Source organism: Saimiri boliviensis, chromosome 13 (genome assembly GCF_048565385.1).
Source record: "Saimiri boliviensis isolate mSaiBol1 chromosome 13, mSaiBol1.pri, whole genome shotgun sequence".
Classification (NCBI taxonomy): domain Eukaryota; kingdom Metazoa; phylum Chordata; class Mammalia; order Primates; family Cebidae; genus Saimiri; species Saimiri boliviensis.
Genome location: NC_133461.1, coordinates 111,826,577 through 111,844,332, shown reverse-complemented (window position 1 = coordinate 111,844,332; position 17,756 = coordinate 111,826,577). Strand labels below are relative to the sequence as shown.

At 42.8% G+C, this 17,756-nt stretch overlaps 1 long non-coding RNA gene across 1 annotated transcript in view; it reads left to right on the top strand.

Annotated features, from left to right (window-relative positions):
• LOC141580891 (uncharacterized) overlaps positions 1-17,756 on the top strand; it is a 38,152-nt gene that overhangs the window by 18,719 nt on the left and 1,677 nt on the right. The window contains exon 2 of the long non-coding RNA XR_012513339.1: positions 14,388-17,675. This is a non-coding gene — a long non-coding RNA (uncharacterized LOC141580891). The remainder of the gene's footprint in view (positions 1-14,387; positions 17,676-17,756) is intronic.

Below are 17,756 nucleotides of genomic sequence, written 5' to 3'. Positions count from 1 at the left end.
GTTGGCTTAATTAATTGCAGATATTCAAGCTCTAATAGCCTGGAATTCTTTGGGAAAAAACAGAGGAGGTGCCACAATAGGCATTTTGGGAAAAACATCTGTTTTCCTCACGAAACACCAGGAATTGGAAGTGGATAGATCCCTTTCAAAGTCTAAAGCTCTTAGACTTTGTTCCATTTTGCACTGCATTATCTGATGGTTTTTACTTTCCAGGGTATCAGAAAGTACTTCACATTAGGAGAGAACATAGATATGTAATAACTGGGTAGGAAATATACATTTAGGGATGGCTAATGGCAGCTATTGGGGGATACTCAGCTTTTTGCATATTTGAACCAGAGAAGTGTGTTCTTGGCCACCTAGAAGGTATGGAAATGTTCCCTCCCCTCAATGAGAGGTAAGATGCCAATGGGAGATGGGCTGAATCCCTCTTTTTGGGATCTAGGTTATATTATAAAAATAGGAGCTGTAATTTGGGGGATCTGTTTTGCTTCCAGCTGTGCCTGCTTACTAGGCTGTAGACACTGCTTGGTTTTTGCTTTCTTGGGCCCCTGTTGCTCCTAGGGATCCAATTTGAAGCCAGGGTACTAATCCAATTAAGAAACTGACAAATGTAAAATCTTACAGGTACTTGATCTTCTTCCATCTGTGTATTTATATGTGTTGGGTGTGCAATATGAAAGAACTTTGATTAATTGGTTTAAAAATAATAAGAGCATAAATCAAATATTTTATCAGAAAAATAAAAACTATGGTGTCTTTTAGTTTACATGACTTTAGTAATATTTGGGAAATAAAAACAGTTTTTTTATGCCAGGTATGTAAAAAAAGTAAAACGTGTTTTTGATAAAAGATTACAAGAAGTCATGGAAATGTGGATTAGTTTTGGCCTAAATTAAAGGGTTAAAGGATTATTTTACATTAGATAAAATAGAGCTGAAGGTTTAACCAAGTTGTAAAAGGTTTGTAAAAAATTAAATCTTGTAAATGAAATTTTGTGTGTTAACATATTGGCTAAAGCTAAAGGGATATTCAGATTTTTAGTAAATTGAGCACTGGAATAAAAGCACAACCGGTTTTTCTTAGAACACTAATCTGCTCTTTTACAAAAATTGTAAACTGTTACAAAAGGATTATAGCGATATAATATAAAGAAAACTCAATTGAAAGAAAAGAGTGTGGCAAAGTTTGAGAAGTTGCTTGGATTCATGTAGCTAATCAAAATGGACCTAAGGTTTGAGCTCAGGTTGCCAGACTCCAATTCAGTTAATCCAGAGCTCCTTTGTTAGTGGAAACAAACCTGGATTTGAAATCAGGGAGAGGAACATAAGGTCACTGAAAAATTGGAAGATATTCTAGTATGTTTTCTGACATTTTTAAGTCTGTTAAAAGAATATTATTATTAATGTCCCTAGGGAGTGCTGGTGAGTCTTTTGACTATAGAATTGGAATGAATGTTTAAAAGTAATTTTTAAAAATAAAGGATTAAAAACTATATTACCTAAATTTTGACTTCAAAATCTATTTCAGTCTACCCTATCCATGAAGGTTCTTTTCATAAACCTTTTTTGGTAGTAGAAGATGGTTAGAAATACTGAAGGAATTGTGGGAAAAATAGGGCTAGGCCCCAAGTTTTAAGTAAACTTATGAAAACTGTTATGACAGTTTTACGTTAACTAAATCAGTTAGGTCAGAAGTCTAATTAAAAAGAAATCGCAACATTGCTTCATGCATCCTAATTTACTGATAATGCTTAATGTGCAAGTCCGCCTATTCTTGGTTTCCTGCTTGCTGGAAGATTTTTGGCATTCAGTAAGATGTTTATACATTCATGTACCTTTGCTGAAAATTATTTGCAGCTTAGGTGTTTTTAAAGTATAGTCTATTCTTCTGCTTAATTATTCAAAGGCTTTCTTATTTTGTGATACAGTTGTTGATCTCATAGATCCCACCCTGACCACAGAAATAGAACATTTTTGTTATGTTTGAGATGGTAAAAGCTTTGAATATCATTTATGTCAATGTACTTGTTACAGATGAGTAGTTAATCATCACATTCTTTTGTAAAAATAAAAATCCTAAAATGTATTAAGCATTCTACTTACTGTGTACCAGGCACTGTTCTAAGTTATTTACCTGTGTTAACTCATTTAACCTTCAGAGAAACTCTTGAAGATAAATGCAATTATAGTCCCATTTTTCAGATAGGGAAGCAAGCAGAAAACGATGAAGTGGCTCATGCGAGGTCACACATCAGACAGGAGCCAGACCCAGGATTCTGCTTTCTGGAACTGTGTCTTCAGTGTTGCTCACTTGTATGTAGGCCTCTCTGTGTGTAGGTTATGCGGTCTCAGAGCTGCCTGAGTCCAGACTTCTTATTTCCTACCCTCCTGACAAAATAGGAGGGTCATCAAGTTTGACTTTACTATCTGTTGGATTTTGATGCTTCTGTTAAAGTTTCATTGCAGAAATTCTACTTTGGTTCCCTTTTCTGTGTCTGATTCCTAGTTTGTTATCTGTCTGTTTCTCTTACAGAGTTGACTCTCAGATCTTAAATACTAGATATGGGATGACATTTCATGAAAAGTCTTAGAGATGAAACCTTTTTACTGAATAATTTGTTAAAAGAAATATTCAACATAAACAAACAAAAAATATTCAACATTGAGGAGGGTTACTGCCTCCCTAATATTTTCTCAGTCAGACCTAATTTAAAGAGCCCTCTCAATTTTTAAATAAATAGAAATGACTGTGTTTTCAGACTACGAAATAACATAATTGTATTGTAAAAATGCACAGTATGCATAAAGATATAAAGAAGATCATTAAAATCACCACATATTTCTACCCCACAGTGATATCCACTGTTAGTATCTACTGATGGAGTCTCATTACTCTTGGAGTCACAGGGAGTACTAACCATGACTGACGAGACAGCATCCTTGAATATACACTTCCAGCAATAGGGAAACTCTGTCACAGGTAGCACACACTCTATTTCAACAGCTTTAGTTGTTAGAATGCTCCTTTTGGAAGATGGATATACTTGACATGCATGTATCCATTCTTTCTACATCTTGGCGGTGACTACTAATTTATCACTGTGCTCTATATTGAGCTTCTAGGCAGTCACACCCACACTAATCTTATCAAATAGCCTGTCACACTATAGTGCCCTCTTCCAAACATGCTGTCTAATTTTTTTGTCTTTTTAATTTTATTTTGTTTAGCACCAGAGCTATCACACTTGAAAACATACTCTCTACGTTTTTTGAGTGTGCAATATGGATAGGCTGAGAATTTTCCCATCTGTAATTTCTAGTTCTTTTTCGCATGAAAATTTCATCTTCAATTCATTTTTTTTCTTACATGTTACTATAATCAGCCAGGAGGAATAAAGCCACTCCTTCAACACTTTCCTTAGAATTCTCTTCAGCAACATACATGATAAATACATGCAATCTTATCTGTCAATTCAAAGATAACATAAAAAATAAATTTCTTGAGCTAAATATTTAATTTCATTACTTGCAAATTCCACCTTTAAGAAAACACTAGATCATAAACACAATTTTGCCAAATTCTTTGCTATTTTATAACAAAGATTGCTGTTTCTTCCTTGTCCAATAATATGTTCTTTATGTCTATCTGAGACCTCATCAGAATGGCCTTTGCAGTCCATATTTCTTTCAACATTCTATTCATGATTATTTGTGTGTTCTCTAAGATGGAAGTCTTCGGCCATGTGAGGATATAGTAAGAGAGCATCACGTATAAACCAGGAAGACAGTCCATACCAGAAACGGAATCAGCTGGTGTCTTGAGCTTAGATTTGTCAGCCTCCAGAATTGTAAGAAATAAATGCTTGTTTTTTAATCCACTAGTCTATGATATTCTGTTATAGCAGCCCAAACTGATGGAGGCAACTATTTCTTCTTGTTTGCTGTCGTCTTTAAAACGATAGCATATTTTTTCCCCAAATTTATGAAGACTCTAATCAATCATGGCCTATGAACATTTTTTTGCCTTTGTGCACTTATCAGAGTCTCCAGACTCACTGAGCCCAAACTTCTTGGTGTAAGATGCAAAGATTTCATTAGTGTGATACACGGTGTAATAGTCAGATGAATCACTCCTGTTTCCTGGACAGTGTGTTCTAGTTACAAGAGACTGGCATCGTATACTCATTGCTGGCATAATGCTTATGTTTCTTTTTTTTTCTTTTCTTTTTTTTCTTTTTTTTTTTTTTTTTGAGATGGAGTTTCGCTCTTGTTACCCAGGCTGGAGTGCAATGGCGCGATCTCGGCTCACCGCAACCTCCGCCTCCTGGGGTCAGGCAATTCTCCTGCCTCAGCCTCCCGAGTAGCTGGGATTACAGGCACGCGCCACCATGCCCAGCTAATTTTTTGTATTTTTAGTAGAGACGGGGTTTCACCATGTTGACCGGGATGGTCTTGATCTCTTGACCTCATGATCCACCCGCCTCGGCCTCCCAAAGTGCTGGGATTACAGGCTTGAGCCACCGTGCCCGGCCAATGCTTATGTTTCTAACTGTGCTGTCATCTTCCATTTCCAACCATGCTCAGAGCCATCTCCTAGGTGCCATGGCTACGTCTTCAGTGGGCCATTTTTCCCCCTTTCACACATCTGCATTGACCCCAGTGAATCTGAAGGCAGAACACCTAGCCAAAGAGAATTGTCACTGAACCTTACGACCCCATGGAATTTGCCTTGCTAGGTTTTGAACTTGCCTGGAAACTGTCACCCTTTTCTTCTTCCCTATTTCCCCTTTTTGGGATGGGATCGTCTGCCCTGGGTCTGTCCTACTGTTGTTTTTTTGGCAGCACATAGTTTGTTTGGTTTTGCACATTCACAGCTGGAGAAAAATTTTGCCCCCAAATGAATCATACGTGGAGTCTCACCCGTATCTGATTTAGATGGTATTTAGTTGGGACTTTGGACTGTAGACTTTAGAATTGGTGCTAGAATGAGGTAAGATTTGGGGGGCTAATGGGATGGGATAAATGTATTTTGCATGTGAAAAGGACATTAATTTATTGGGGGCAGAGGTGGAATGCTATGGAATAAATGCTTGTGTTCCCCCCTCCCCCCAAATTAATGTTGAAGCCTAATCCCCAAAGTGATGGTATTTGGTTCATGAAGCTGGAACCTTCATAAATGGGATTAGTGACCTTAAAAGAAGAGGTACAAGAAAGATGATCTCTCTCTGTACCATGTGAGAATACAGCACTGTAAACCAGGAAGCAAGCCCTCACCAGGAACTGAATCGGCCAGCACCTTGATCTTGGCCTTCTCAGTCCTCACAACTGTGGGATATATATATATATATTTTAGGTCACTCAGTCTATGGTATTTTTGTTATAGCATCCTGAATTCACTAAGACAATGGCAATATAAACACACACAATGCATGATTTAGAGGAGCTGGTATTTTCACAATTAGGTGGATAAACTCTAGCTTGGAAGCTACACTTGACACTAGGTTCTGAATGGCTGAAATTGGATATTGGATACCTTAATGTATATGAGGTAGACTGACCACCATTCTTACTAATTGATTTGACCTGAGGAAGTCTATGATACCGAAACATGAAACGTATAACTAAAAAGTTGTGGGGTATTTTTGTTTTGTTTTTGAGATAGTGTCTCACTGTATCAAACAGGCTGGAGTGCAGTGGCATGATTGCCACTCACTGCAGCCTGGACTTCCTGCATTTGAGCAACCCTTCCACCTCAGCCTCCCAAGTAGCTGGGACCACTGGTGTGCGGCACCACACCAGGCTAATTTTTTTTTGTTTTTATTTTTAGTAGAGATGAGATCTCACTATGTTGCCCAGGCTGGTCTTGAACTCCTGGCTTGAGCTGGTCTATGATCCTCCTGACTTGACTTCCCTTGGGATTATAGGCATGAGCCACTGTGCCTGGCCAACTAAAACATCTTAATCTCATGAGATGGCCAAGTACTTTGGGAAGGATAAATAATTCACAGAGTTGTCATGTCTGAATAAGGAAAAGTCCTCTGACGTGAGGCCAGCACCAAGGACAAGGCCGTAGAACCTAAGTATGGAGAACAGGTGTGGAGGATTACCTTGCAATGTCTCCAGTCCTCTCTGGATAGATGAACATATAAAGGGCAGAGGCTGCAGAGGAGGAGGAGGAGATGTACAGAGGAGGAGGAGATGTACAGAGGAGGAGAAGATGTACAAATGTGAAGTATAATTCAGAGAATTCCATGAAGAGAAGAAACCTTCGCTAGGGGTGAGGGCAGGGGGTAGAGGTGGTGTACAGGACTGTCAGGCTCATGCAGGGCAGATGTTTGAAGGCCCCTAAATGCTTTGAGGGGTTAGAACCCCTGCATGAGGTATGTGGATTGACAGGCAGGGTCAGAGGGAAGGCAAGAAAACTGGGTATTGGAGACAGAGCATACCCCTGTCTGGGGGTGGGTGGTGGTTTGCCTCTGAGGACATTCCACAGGTGAATGTATTGAGTTCCCCAGTAGAGAGGACAGTGAGCCCACATGGGGGACACTATCAGGAGAGTCCATGCCCACTACTCACATTTTACCTCTCCTCACTTTGGCTTGATTTTGTCCTGCAGCTCCAGGGAGCCCAGAGATATGTTCTTTCTAGCTGTGCATACTGCTCATTAAGCCTTCTACTTAATCACTGGCTAGTGACGCTGAAAATTTGACACTGTCACCTGTGTTTGCTCCTTTCTGGAAATGCTCCAGACTCCCTTTGCAGATAGCATCACTGTGTCTTTAGGTAACGTAATGATGGCTACACTGGGGGATGAGCTTGGGCATCCCATTCCTATATCATTGGCCGCAGGTGCCTCCTGTGCCTTCTGATGCTGATGCTTTTGCCCATGGCCACAGCAGCAAAGGTGAGCCTAGTAGCATCCCCGGGGCTCAGATTCAGGGACCGGGATGGTGCATAGAGACTTATGTCCTGTAGTAGAGCTGGTCAATGCTCAGAGTTGGTGAACCAGGGCTTTGTCCCTTCAGCCTCAGACTGTACCCAGCCCTGCCTGAGGCAGATTTCAGTGGCCTGTTGTGGGTGATACGGGCTGAGGGAGCTTGTGATGGAGACAGTGTTGGGGAGGGGATGGCAGGGTTTCTGACATCCTAGCAGTTGAGAGAATAGGTTGTTACTAGGGCAGTCTAAGTGTCTCTGGCTGGCCCCAAAGTCTTCATGGGAAAGGCTGTCATCATGAATTCAAGCCCATCTCTGAGTCTCTTTGCATTTACGTCTTCTTGGAAAGGAAATATGGCCCTTTATCTCTTTGCTTTTTGCTCCAACTTGGTCTCAGCAGCAAGGATGATTTTGCTTCTTATAATTCAGAATAAGCTGGGCACAGTGGTTTGTACCTGTAATCTCAGTTAACAGGGATGCTGAGGCCGTCTCGTCCTGATCACTTGAGCCTAGGAGTTTGAGGCTGCAGTGAGCTATGCTTGCACCACAACACGCCAACCTGGGTGACAGAAAATCTATTTCTTAAAAAAAATTTTGTAATAGATAATACAGCTCCTAAATCATGACATAGTGCGTGCGGACACATACAGTATCATGGACCTGGGGTAATCTCTTCACACATGTTCTCTTCTGGGTTTGGGTTGGATTGGAGTAAATGACTGAGTACTGTGTTTGGGTGTGTGTGTGGTTTTAATTGTGTCTTTTCAGTGTAAGAAAAATGACAAATTTCTAACTTTCTGTATAATTAGCCCACAAAGAGTAAGAAAAGAAACTAGAGGTAGACAAACAGACTGACACAAGTTCAACACCTGCAACAACATTATGGACTTCGTGACGTTGTGTTAATTAACTTCCTGCTCTACTCCTATGCCTCTCACATAAAGATGAGAATTGCAGTTTGCGCTAAAGTTGTAGGTAAAATGTTGACTATAAACATTCTAAGTCTATTTAGGTATTCAACAGTTAGCAACCAAGAAACTGGAAGCAAAACTTCCTGACTTCTGACCTCTACTATGTGTGTGTATGTATGTGCGTGTTTCTATACTGAGTTACTTAATACTTTTCTCTTCCCTTTCTTGGACTGTGTCTCCTGCATCTTCAATCTGGGTCATTCTACAGCTCCTTCCTGTAATCATGTATTTACCTGCATCTATTATGACTATGTTGAGTGTCTTGAAGGTTTATTTTTTCAGAAAGCTGAGTCTGTGGGGAGCTTCCTCACTCACATGCTCCTGATCTTTGTTTCCACCTGTCTCATCACGGTCCTGCTGACTCCCTTAGGGGCAGACGTGTTTGGGTGGTCATGGTCATAGGAATGGGAGTAAAGCCCGGCACTTCCCTTTTGTTTGGCACCACAGGAGCCCTCTGTGCTCTCTGCTGTCAGGCAGTGGGGTGCTTTTTGCTCTGTCCTGAGGGTGCACCCAGGCCTGAAGTTCACAGTTTGTATGTAGAAACTCAAGTCACTCCACACTGACCTGCAGGATGATATAAAGTTCTGTAGTTCTGCAAAGTCTTCCAACATCATGGAAAATAGTCCCTCCCCGATGATCCCCTAACACCAAGGACTTCCCTCTTCCCTTGAAGTTTTCACCATCTACTCCTGAAATCTATAAACAGTGGGGAATGATAACTCTGCTCATCTACCTTCCAATTTTGGATATGAAACCATATGGGACTAAAATTATTGTCAGATTCCATCATTATTCTACTTAATTCAAAGCAAGGCGAATGTATTACAACACTCAAATAGTGATTATGATGTTAATAACTATACTTACTATAAAATTGAAGTTTTAAGTGCCAGAACACCTTGCATTTTCCAGTTTAATCCTTTACGAAAGAAGGTGTGTGGAATTCTATGATTATAGCTGTCTTTATACTACAGACCAGGTCCTCAAGTATTCAACCATCTGTTTAATAGAATCCACCCCAGCCACACATGGCTGCTTGCTTTTTTTCCTAATGAGCAGAGCTTCCATGTGTCCTGATTCATTACTCTGTGGTGCTTTCGGTTAAAGTGCTTGTCTCTGTTTTCTTCCTGCTGGTCTCCTTGTTATTCTCCAACTAGATTCAAATGTTGAACCTCTGCCTCCTGGGTTCAGGCAGTTCTCCTGCTTCAGCTTCCTGAGTAGCTGTGATTATGGGCTTGTGCACCACATCTGGCTAATTTTTTTTTTTTTTTTTTTTTGTATTTTTAGTAGGGGCAGGGTTTCACTATGTTGGCCAGGCTGGTGTCTAACTCCTGACCTCGTGATCTACTCTCCTTGGCTTCCCAAAGCGTTGGGATTACAGGAGTGAGCCACTGCTTCCAGCCTATTTTATTTATTTATTTTTTTGAGACAGGATCTCACTCTGTTATCCAGGCTGGAGTGCAGTGGTGCAATCTCGGTGCACTGCAGCCTTCACCTCCTGGGCTCAAGGAATCCTCCTGCCTCAGCCTTTTGAGTAGCTGGGACTACAGATGTGTACCACCATGCATGCTAACTTTTGGAATTTTTTTTAGAGATGGGATTTCACCATATTGTCCTGGTTGGTCTTGAACTCCTGCGCTGAAGCCATCTGTCCGCCTTGGCCTCCCAAAGTGTTGGAATTACAGGTGTTAGCCAGCGTGCTGGTCAAAAAATAATAAGTGAGCGCTCTGATGGGCTTGTGGGTTCCTCTGCTACACAGTTATTTTCCCAGGTCTGCAAGTACCCTTCCCCTTTCAGTGCAGATGGTGCAGTCCAAGATTCCTTTAATTCTTGGGCTCACTGGGGCAGCTGTAACACGGCATAGTCATATTACTTTTATAATTTCTTGGGAGACTACCTGGGTCCCTAGACCACCACATGCCTCCTGGTGCAGATGACTGTGGTGATGCGGCCCTCAAGCTTGTGTTCCTGCTCCAGGTGGGAGACGGCATTCTGGGAAATGCCTTCCTTCTTGGCATTCACAGCTCCTCCTTTCCCACTGAGCACACACTGAAGTCCACAGACTACCCTCTGTCCAACTTAGCTGTGGCAAGCTCCTTTGTTCTCTCCAAGGGGATACATCGGATGATGGAAGATTGGGCACTTTCATATGCTTTGAAAAATTTTCGGTGTCAAGTCATTTACTACTTCCAAAGAGCATCCCATGGTCTTTCACTCTGCACTACCTGTTTGCTGTGCTGCCTTCAGGCAGTCACTGTCAGCCCCAGGAGTAGGGTGTGGGTAGATTTCAGAGGCAAGATAATTAAGAATGTTGGCTCCTCCTGCCTCCTCTGCTTGACCCTGAATCTGGCAATCAACACCATCTCTCCCATCCAAATCAATGTGTCAGTATGAGGTCTCTGTGTCTGGAATGTCTGTAATCCCACTATCCTTCCTCGGAGCCATGTTAATGATCTTCGTGGTCTCAGCCAGTGTCTACATGGTATGTCTCCTGCACAGACGCCACCAGAGGATTCAACATGTTAACAGGGCCGGGCGCGGTGGCTCAAGCCTGTCATCCCAGCACTTTGGGAGGCCGAGGCGGGTGGATCACGAGGTCAAGAGATCGAGACCATCCTGGTCAACATGGTGAAACCCCGTCTCTACTAAAAATACAAAAAATTAGCTGCGCGTGGTGGCACGTGCCTGTAATCCCAGCTACTCAGGAGGCTGAGGCAGGAGAATTGCCTGAGCCCAGGAGGCAGAGGTTGCGGTGAGCCGAGATCGCGCCATTGCACTCCAGCCTGGGTAACAAGAGCGAAACTCCGTCTCAAAAAAAAAAAAAAAAAAACTAAAAAACAAAAAAACATGTTGACAACCCTAGCTTCACCCACAGGACCTCACCCAAGATGAGGACCACTCACACCATCCTACTCTTGGTGGCTAACTTCACCCCAGTTGACTTTCTCAATTCCATTTATATATTTTAAGACAGAAGGTCTTTTAGTTCCTACTTGAGGCTGCAGCACGCCCTTAATTTTCTTACTGCATGTTTTCCCTCCCTCCACCCCTTAGTTTGAGTCCTCTAGAACTCCAGAGCCCTGGTGTCTTGCTGTGAGGCCACGGAAACATCCAGCCTGATCACTGACCCACAGCTGCTCGGTCTTCCATCTCCCGTGTGTATGTGTTCTTCACTACCTCCGTTTCTTCCTTCCACAGACTTCAGACACAAACCTCCTTTGAGTCTCTCTTGCCTTGCCTTGGAGGACATCAGAGGCCTTTCAAGGAGTGAGACTCTCAAAGCAATACATGCAGCACAATACAAAGGGTTTTAAACTTACCATGTTTGAGGAAATGATAATTGATTTAACATTATTATATTGCTCCAGGAGGATATATTATTGATATATATATAAATTATATATTATGTAACTGTTATATTACTGATGTTTTTCTTTTTCTTCTATGTGTAGCAGAGAGACAGGTAGATATTGTGTAGAAGAATGCTTTTGAGAATTTCATTGTTGTAATAGGAAATAAAGTAAAATAAAATAAGAGTATAGCATGTGTAATTAACGGGCCTTTTTTTTCTGAGACAGAGTTTCGCTTTTGTTGCCCAGGCTGGAGCAAAATGGCGCGATTTTGGCTCACTGCAACCTTCGCCTCCTGGATTCAAGCAATTCTCCTGCTTCAGCCTCCTGAGTAGCTGGGATTACTAGCCTGCGCCATCATGCCCAGCTACTTTTTTTGTATTTTTAGTAGAGACGGGATTTCTCCATGTTGGCCAGGCTGGTCTGCAACTCCCCACCTCAGGTGACCTACCTGCCTCCGCCTCTCAAAATGCTGGGATTACAGGCATGGGTCACCACGCCCAGTTTTTTGTTTTGTTTTGTTTTGTTTTGTTTTGTTTTTTGAGACGGAGTTTCGCTCTTGCTACCCAGGCTGGAGTGCAATGACGCGATCTCAGCTCACCGCAACCGCAACCTCCACCTCCTGGGCTCAGGCAATTCTCCTGCCTCAGCCTCCTGAGTAGCTGGGATCATAGGCACGTGCCACCATGCCCAGCTAATTTTTTGCACTTTTAGTAGAGACGGGGTTTCACCATGTTGACCAGGATGGTCTCGATCTCTTGACCTCGTGATCCACCCGCCTCGGCCTCCCAAAGTGCTGGGATTACAGGCTTGAGCCACCGCGCCCGGCCACCATGCCCAGTTTATCAGGCATATTTTTATCATACTTTAAGGCTGTTTGATTTTAGACAAAGTAACCATTCTAAGTTTCAATATTCTTTTATATCATAGGATTATAGTAAAAATAATATAATAATATATTAAAACCATGCCTAGGCATTAGCATATGATGTTATATATATTTTACTTAATTAATGATAGTTACTTTAATTAGAAAAATATTGATAGTAAGAATCATCAGTAGAGGCAACACTTAAGGAAAATTCAAGAATATCAAAACCACATTTTTATCTTAAGGTAATCTTATTACTTGTAACAAACTATAGCAATTACATTTCATTGACCACATATTCGAAGTCAGAGATTCTATAGAAAGTGTTTATCAGTAGCATACCTCTTTGGCACACATGGCATAATTATTGACATTTTCCATGTTAATGATTTAAGTCCAGTATTATTCCCTGAATATTTCAAGGTCACATAGCAGGTAAGTGAAGGGAAAGATTTTAACCCAGGGCTATTTGGCCAACATTTGGTTTTCCATATAATTTAATGTTGCATGAAAAGAGATTTAATGAAGAGTATTAAGCTGTGAGCTTGAATGGGGAAAAAAACACTGGCTCACTTAAAAAGGGGGCAATACATATCACTTGGAGAATTAATAGCTGTGGTGTTTGTGAATTCCTAACAGCAGCGTAATGAATGGTCAATGTGCAAAAACTGCTTCATCTCTTCCTCAGATGCCAGGAAGCCATGAAAAGTCTTCCTGTGTGCACGAAGGGAAAGTCCAGATGCTCATAACTGTGCATAAACAGATAAAACTCAATCCATGTCAGAAGTTATGATGCAGAGCTATTATAGGGATAGTGTTAATGCTGGGGTTAGGGTTCTGGGGTTAGAAGTTAGGATTTGTGTTTGGGTTCTGGTTTGGTTCGGGTTGTTGGACCAATCAGGTTAGGGCTGCGGATGGGTAGCCCAGTGGGAGCTGGGACCAGGGCAGTCTCCCTCTGCCCGCTTCCCTGCCACACCTTAAGCGTCGGGATTTTTTCGTCTACCGCTCTGTGCACCTTCCTCGAAGGCGGAGTGCTCCACGGCCCCTTTTCCTTGTGGCCCATTCAGCAGGGCTCTCCTCATTGCTTGCTCCACTCAGGGACACTTTTGTCCTGTCTCTTTGACCTAAGAATGCCCTTGGCAGCTGGACATCGGGTTAGGTGGTTGCTCTGGTGGGCACGAAGGAGGACAGCATGAGCCTCATCCTCCAGATCTGTTGTCCCGGGTCTGAGATCAGGGCATTTCAATGCTTGTTTCCTAGCTTTGTAGACTCAGGGGAGAAAATAACTTGCCTTCTCAGGCTGTGGTTCTCCTAAATGTCCTAAATGTACTAGTCCATCTCTGCTCTCCCACCTGCTCCCTCTAATTTGGTCGTAATTGCCTCTTGTCTCTGTCACAGCCCTGGCTGATAACTTCTTAGCAAACTGCACTTTGATCACTTTTGTGATCTCCAGCTCCTCCTCCATGCGCCTGCTCTGACCCTCTGTACAGTGGCCCTCTGTGACTCTGCTCCATGTGTAACACATTTTGCCTCCTAACACTCTATTCATTTGAGGGTCCCATGGAAGAGTCTGGTCATGATCACTGCCAAGCACTTACAATGGCACCTGATGGGTAGAATGAGGACTGGATGGGTCTATTTACCCAATGTGTCCCTGAGACGGAGCCTGTCCTGATGGGTAGAAAGATGACTGGGTGGGTCTTGTCACTCACTGCCCCCAAGACAGAGCCAGTCCTAATGGGTAGAAAGAGGACTGGATAGATCTACTCAACCAGTGTCCCTTAGAGCCTTTCCTGATGGGCAGAAAGAGGATTGGGTGTATCTGGTGACTGAGCATCCCCTGAGACACAGCCTGTCCTTAAATTATCTTTTCCAGCCCCTCAGGGCTGGTCTCTGGATTTCCCAGTTCCATCTCAATTCCCTGTTATTTTTTGCTTGCCATTGAGCAGAGCCAGCCCCTGCCTCCTAGTCATGTGAGGTCTTCTCTGAGCACTGCGTTTTGCTTTCCACTTCAGGATCCGCAGCTCATGGTGATGAGGGGGGCTCGGCTAGTGCAGCCGGAGTGAATCAAGTGGGCAGGAACGACTTACGGCTGGATGTTAGTCAACCCGGGGCTGGGTGTTGGGGGTGCTGTAGGGCAATACTCTCTCCCGACTCCAGAATGGGAGGGTTTTTCCTGGATCAGAAGGTACCCAGATGGGAGAGCAGGCCTTGAGCCTGGCAGAGGGAGCCTCTATTTGTAACACTGTGTTTCTTCCAGGTGCAGTGTCCAAATGGACAGGTCTCATGCGTTGCATGCTGGGAAGCCAGGGTGCTCCTTGAGTTTTCAGAGGGAAGCCTGGGCTTGGACATCCTTTGCGAGCTGGGCCAGCACCCCAGGAAAAGCAGGTGTGGATGGTCTGGTTGATTAACACAGTGAGTTACTGAGCTTTACTACTAATAAAAAATAGAAGTCTACAGAATGCCCTCAGGGATTGTGTTGAGAATCATTGAGAGATTCTTTGCTTACTGTGATGTTTGAATAGTTTGATTAGCAACTCCCCACAGTGAAGAATTGCAGTAGAAAAAGCATTTGAGAAACATTCATGAGATCAGAAATCAAAGGTTGCTGAGCACGTACAGCAGCAGGTTGCTGGCTCACACCTGTGATCCCAGCACTTTGGGAGGCCAAGGCGGGTAGATCACCTGAGGTCAGGAGTTTGAAACCAGCCTGTTCAACATGGTAAAACCCTGTCTCTACTAAAAATTCAAAAATTAGCTGGCCATGGTGGTGGGAGCCTGTACTCCCAGCTACTCAGGAGGCTGAGGCAGGAGAATCGCTTGAAGCCAGAAGGCAGAAGTTGCAGTGAGCCAAGATTGCGCTACTGCACTCCAGCCTGGGCAACAGAGTGAGACTCTGTCTCAGAAAAAATAAAGTGATTAAAAGTAATCAAACGTGGGTATATACTTGCTGTACTATTATGCATTCCACCTGCAATAAATGAGAGTTCCTGTTGCAATTTCTGTTGCATTTATAGAAAGATTCTAGCCATTTTGCTGGGCATGGTGGCTCATGCCTATAATCCCAGCACTTTGAGAGGCCAAGGCAGTTGGATCACTTTAGCCCAGGAGTTTAGGACCAGCCTGGGTAACATGGCAAAATCCCATCTCTACTAAAAATACAAAAAAGTAACAAGGTGTGGTGGCACATGCCTGTAGTCCCAGCTACTTGTGAGGCTGAAGTGGGAGGCCTGCTTGAGCCCAGAAGGTCGAGGCTGCAGTGAACTGAGATTGCACCATTGCACCCCAGCCTGGGGAACGGAGCAAAACTGTTTAAAAAAAAATTAGCCATTTTAGTAGATATTCATTGCTATCCTCACTGTTGTTTTAAGTTGCTTTTTCCTCATGACAAGTGTTAATATTATTGATGTTTTTGTTTATGCTATGGTTGCTACCAAAAAAAGTATGCATGTATTGCACCATAGAAAACCAAGTCTTGGCTGGCATTGTGGCTTATGCTTGTAATACCAGCATTTTGAGAGACTGAGCTGGGAGGATCACTTGAGCCCAGAAGTTTGAGGTTGCAGTGAACTATGATCCTGCCACTACACTACAGCTTGGGCAGCAGAGGCAGACCTTGGCTTTTGATGTTAAATCTAATAAGTCATCCCAAAAACCAAGGCCATGTAGATTTTTCTCGTATTAAAACGTGGCCTTTGAAAATTTAAGTCTATTCTCTGTTTTGAATGATTTTTTTCAGGAAGTTTGTGTCTATGTTCACAGTTTTCTCATATGGTTTTTCGTTGTTCCGTTGCCATTTGTGGAACGCACTTTTCTTTCTCCATTGGATTGCCTTTGCCCCCTTTGAGTGCACCCTAGGAAAAGCAGGTGTGGATGCTCTGGTTGTTTAACACAGCGAGTTACAGAGCTTTATCACTAATAAAAAATAGAAGTATCTAGAATTCCCTCAGAGGTTCTATTGAGAAGCATTGAGAGATTCTTTGTGATGTTTGAATTTTTGGTTAGCAACTCCCCATAGTAGAGAGTTGTAGTGGAGAAAGCAACGGTTTGTTGTTGTTGTTGTTGTTGCTTGATTTTGTTTCATTTTCATTTTTATTGAGACAGAGTCCTACTCTGTTGTTCAGGTTGGAGTACAGTGGCGTGATCTCAGCTCACTGCAACCTCTCCCTCCCGGTTCAGGTGGTTCTCCTGCCTCAGCCTCCTGAGTAGCTGGGATTACAGGTGACTGCCACCACGCCCCACTAATTTTTGTATTTTTAGTAGAAAGGAAGTTTCGCTATGTTGGCCAGGCTGGTCTCGAACTCCTGACCTCAGGTGATCCACCCACCTTGGCTTTCCTTTGCCCCATTTGAAAAAATCAGTTAGCTTGAGTATATTATGGGGTTCTCTATTCTGTTTCACTTATCTATGTATCTACTCCTTCACCAGTATCACATTTTCTTTATTACTGTGGTTTTACGTAAGTGTTTAGATCTGGTTGCATAATATTTTAAACTTTGTTCTTCTTCAGCCTTATGTCATCCATTCTGGGTTTAGGTAGTTGTTAGATTGTGATTTGGCTTAATCTATAGATCAAGTTTGAAAGAATTGTCATCTTGAGAATAATGACTGTATTTCTCTAAAACAGGTAATATCTCTGCACTTACATGTACGTATATATTAAAAAAATTTTTGGGGATGGAGCTCAGCTCTTGTTGACTAGAGCCTAGACTGGATTCCAATGGCTCTTTCTTGGCTCACTGCAACGTCCGCCTCCTGGGTTCAAGCAATTCTCCTGCCTCAGCCTCCCGAGTAGCTGGGATTACAAGTACATGCCACCACACCCAGGTAATTTCTGTATTTTTTTTAGTAAAGACGGAGTTTCTCCATGTTGGTCAGGCTGGTCTTGAATTCCCGACCTCAGATGATCCACCTGCCTCGGTCTTCCAAAGTTACGGGATTACAGGCGTGAGCCACCATGCCTTATATATGTTTATTTTTATTTATCTCAACTGTGATTCTTGGTTTTCTAAATGCTTTTTATATGGTTTGTGAGATTTATACTTAATGGATTCAATTTTGGGAGTGCTGTTGTAAATGGCATTTTAATATTTTAAGATCCAATTATTCCTACACGTTATTGTTGATGCAAAAAAAAAAAAATCTGTTGAGTTTTGTCTATTGTGCATCTTTGCTTCTTCTTATCTCCATTCGTTAGGATCAAGGCACGGGATGGTGGGCTTGATTTCAGTTGACATTTCCAAAATTATGGCCTGGAATAATCCCAACACTGAATTTCAGTGATTCACCAGGACTGCTGGAGGGGGTGCAGGGCCCCTCCTTGACAGCTTGTAAACTGGATCTAATCCACTCAGCAGCATCCCCCCCTTCGCCCGAGGACAGCACAGCTTCCTTCTCTTCTGGAGGACAGGCTGTGGTTTGGGGATACCTGGGGACCTGGGGCCAATTCCCGGTGAGGATGGAGCTTCATTATTCTCTGTACCCACTTGAGCAGATGCCACTGTGGAGACGCCACTGCCTTGGGACACCTGGGCCCGCCGAGGAAAAGGTAAGGAAAAAGCTTCCTGGCTGGGCCCTGAGCCTGGAGGAGGGAGCGCTGTGGCATTTCCTTGTCGCGTAGTCTTCTATA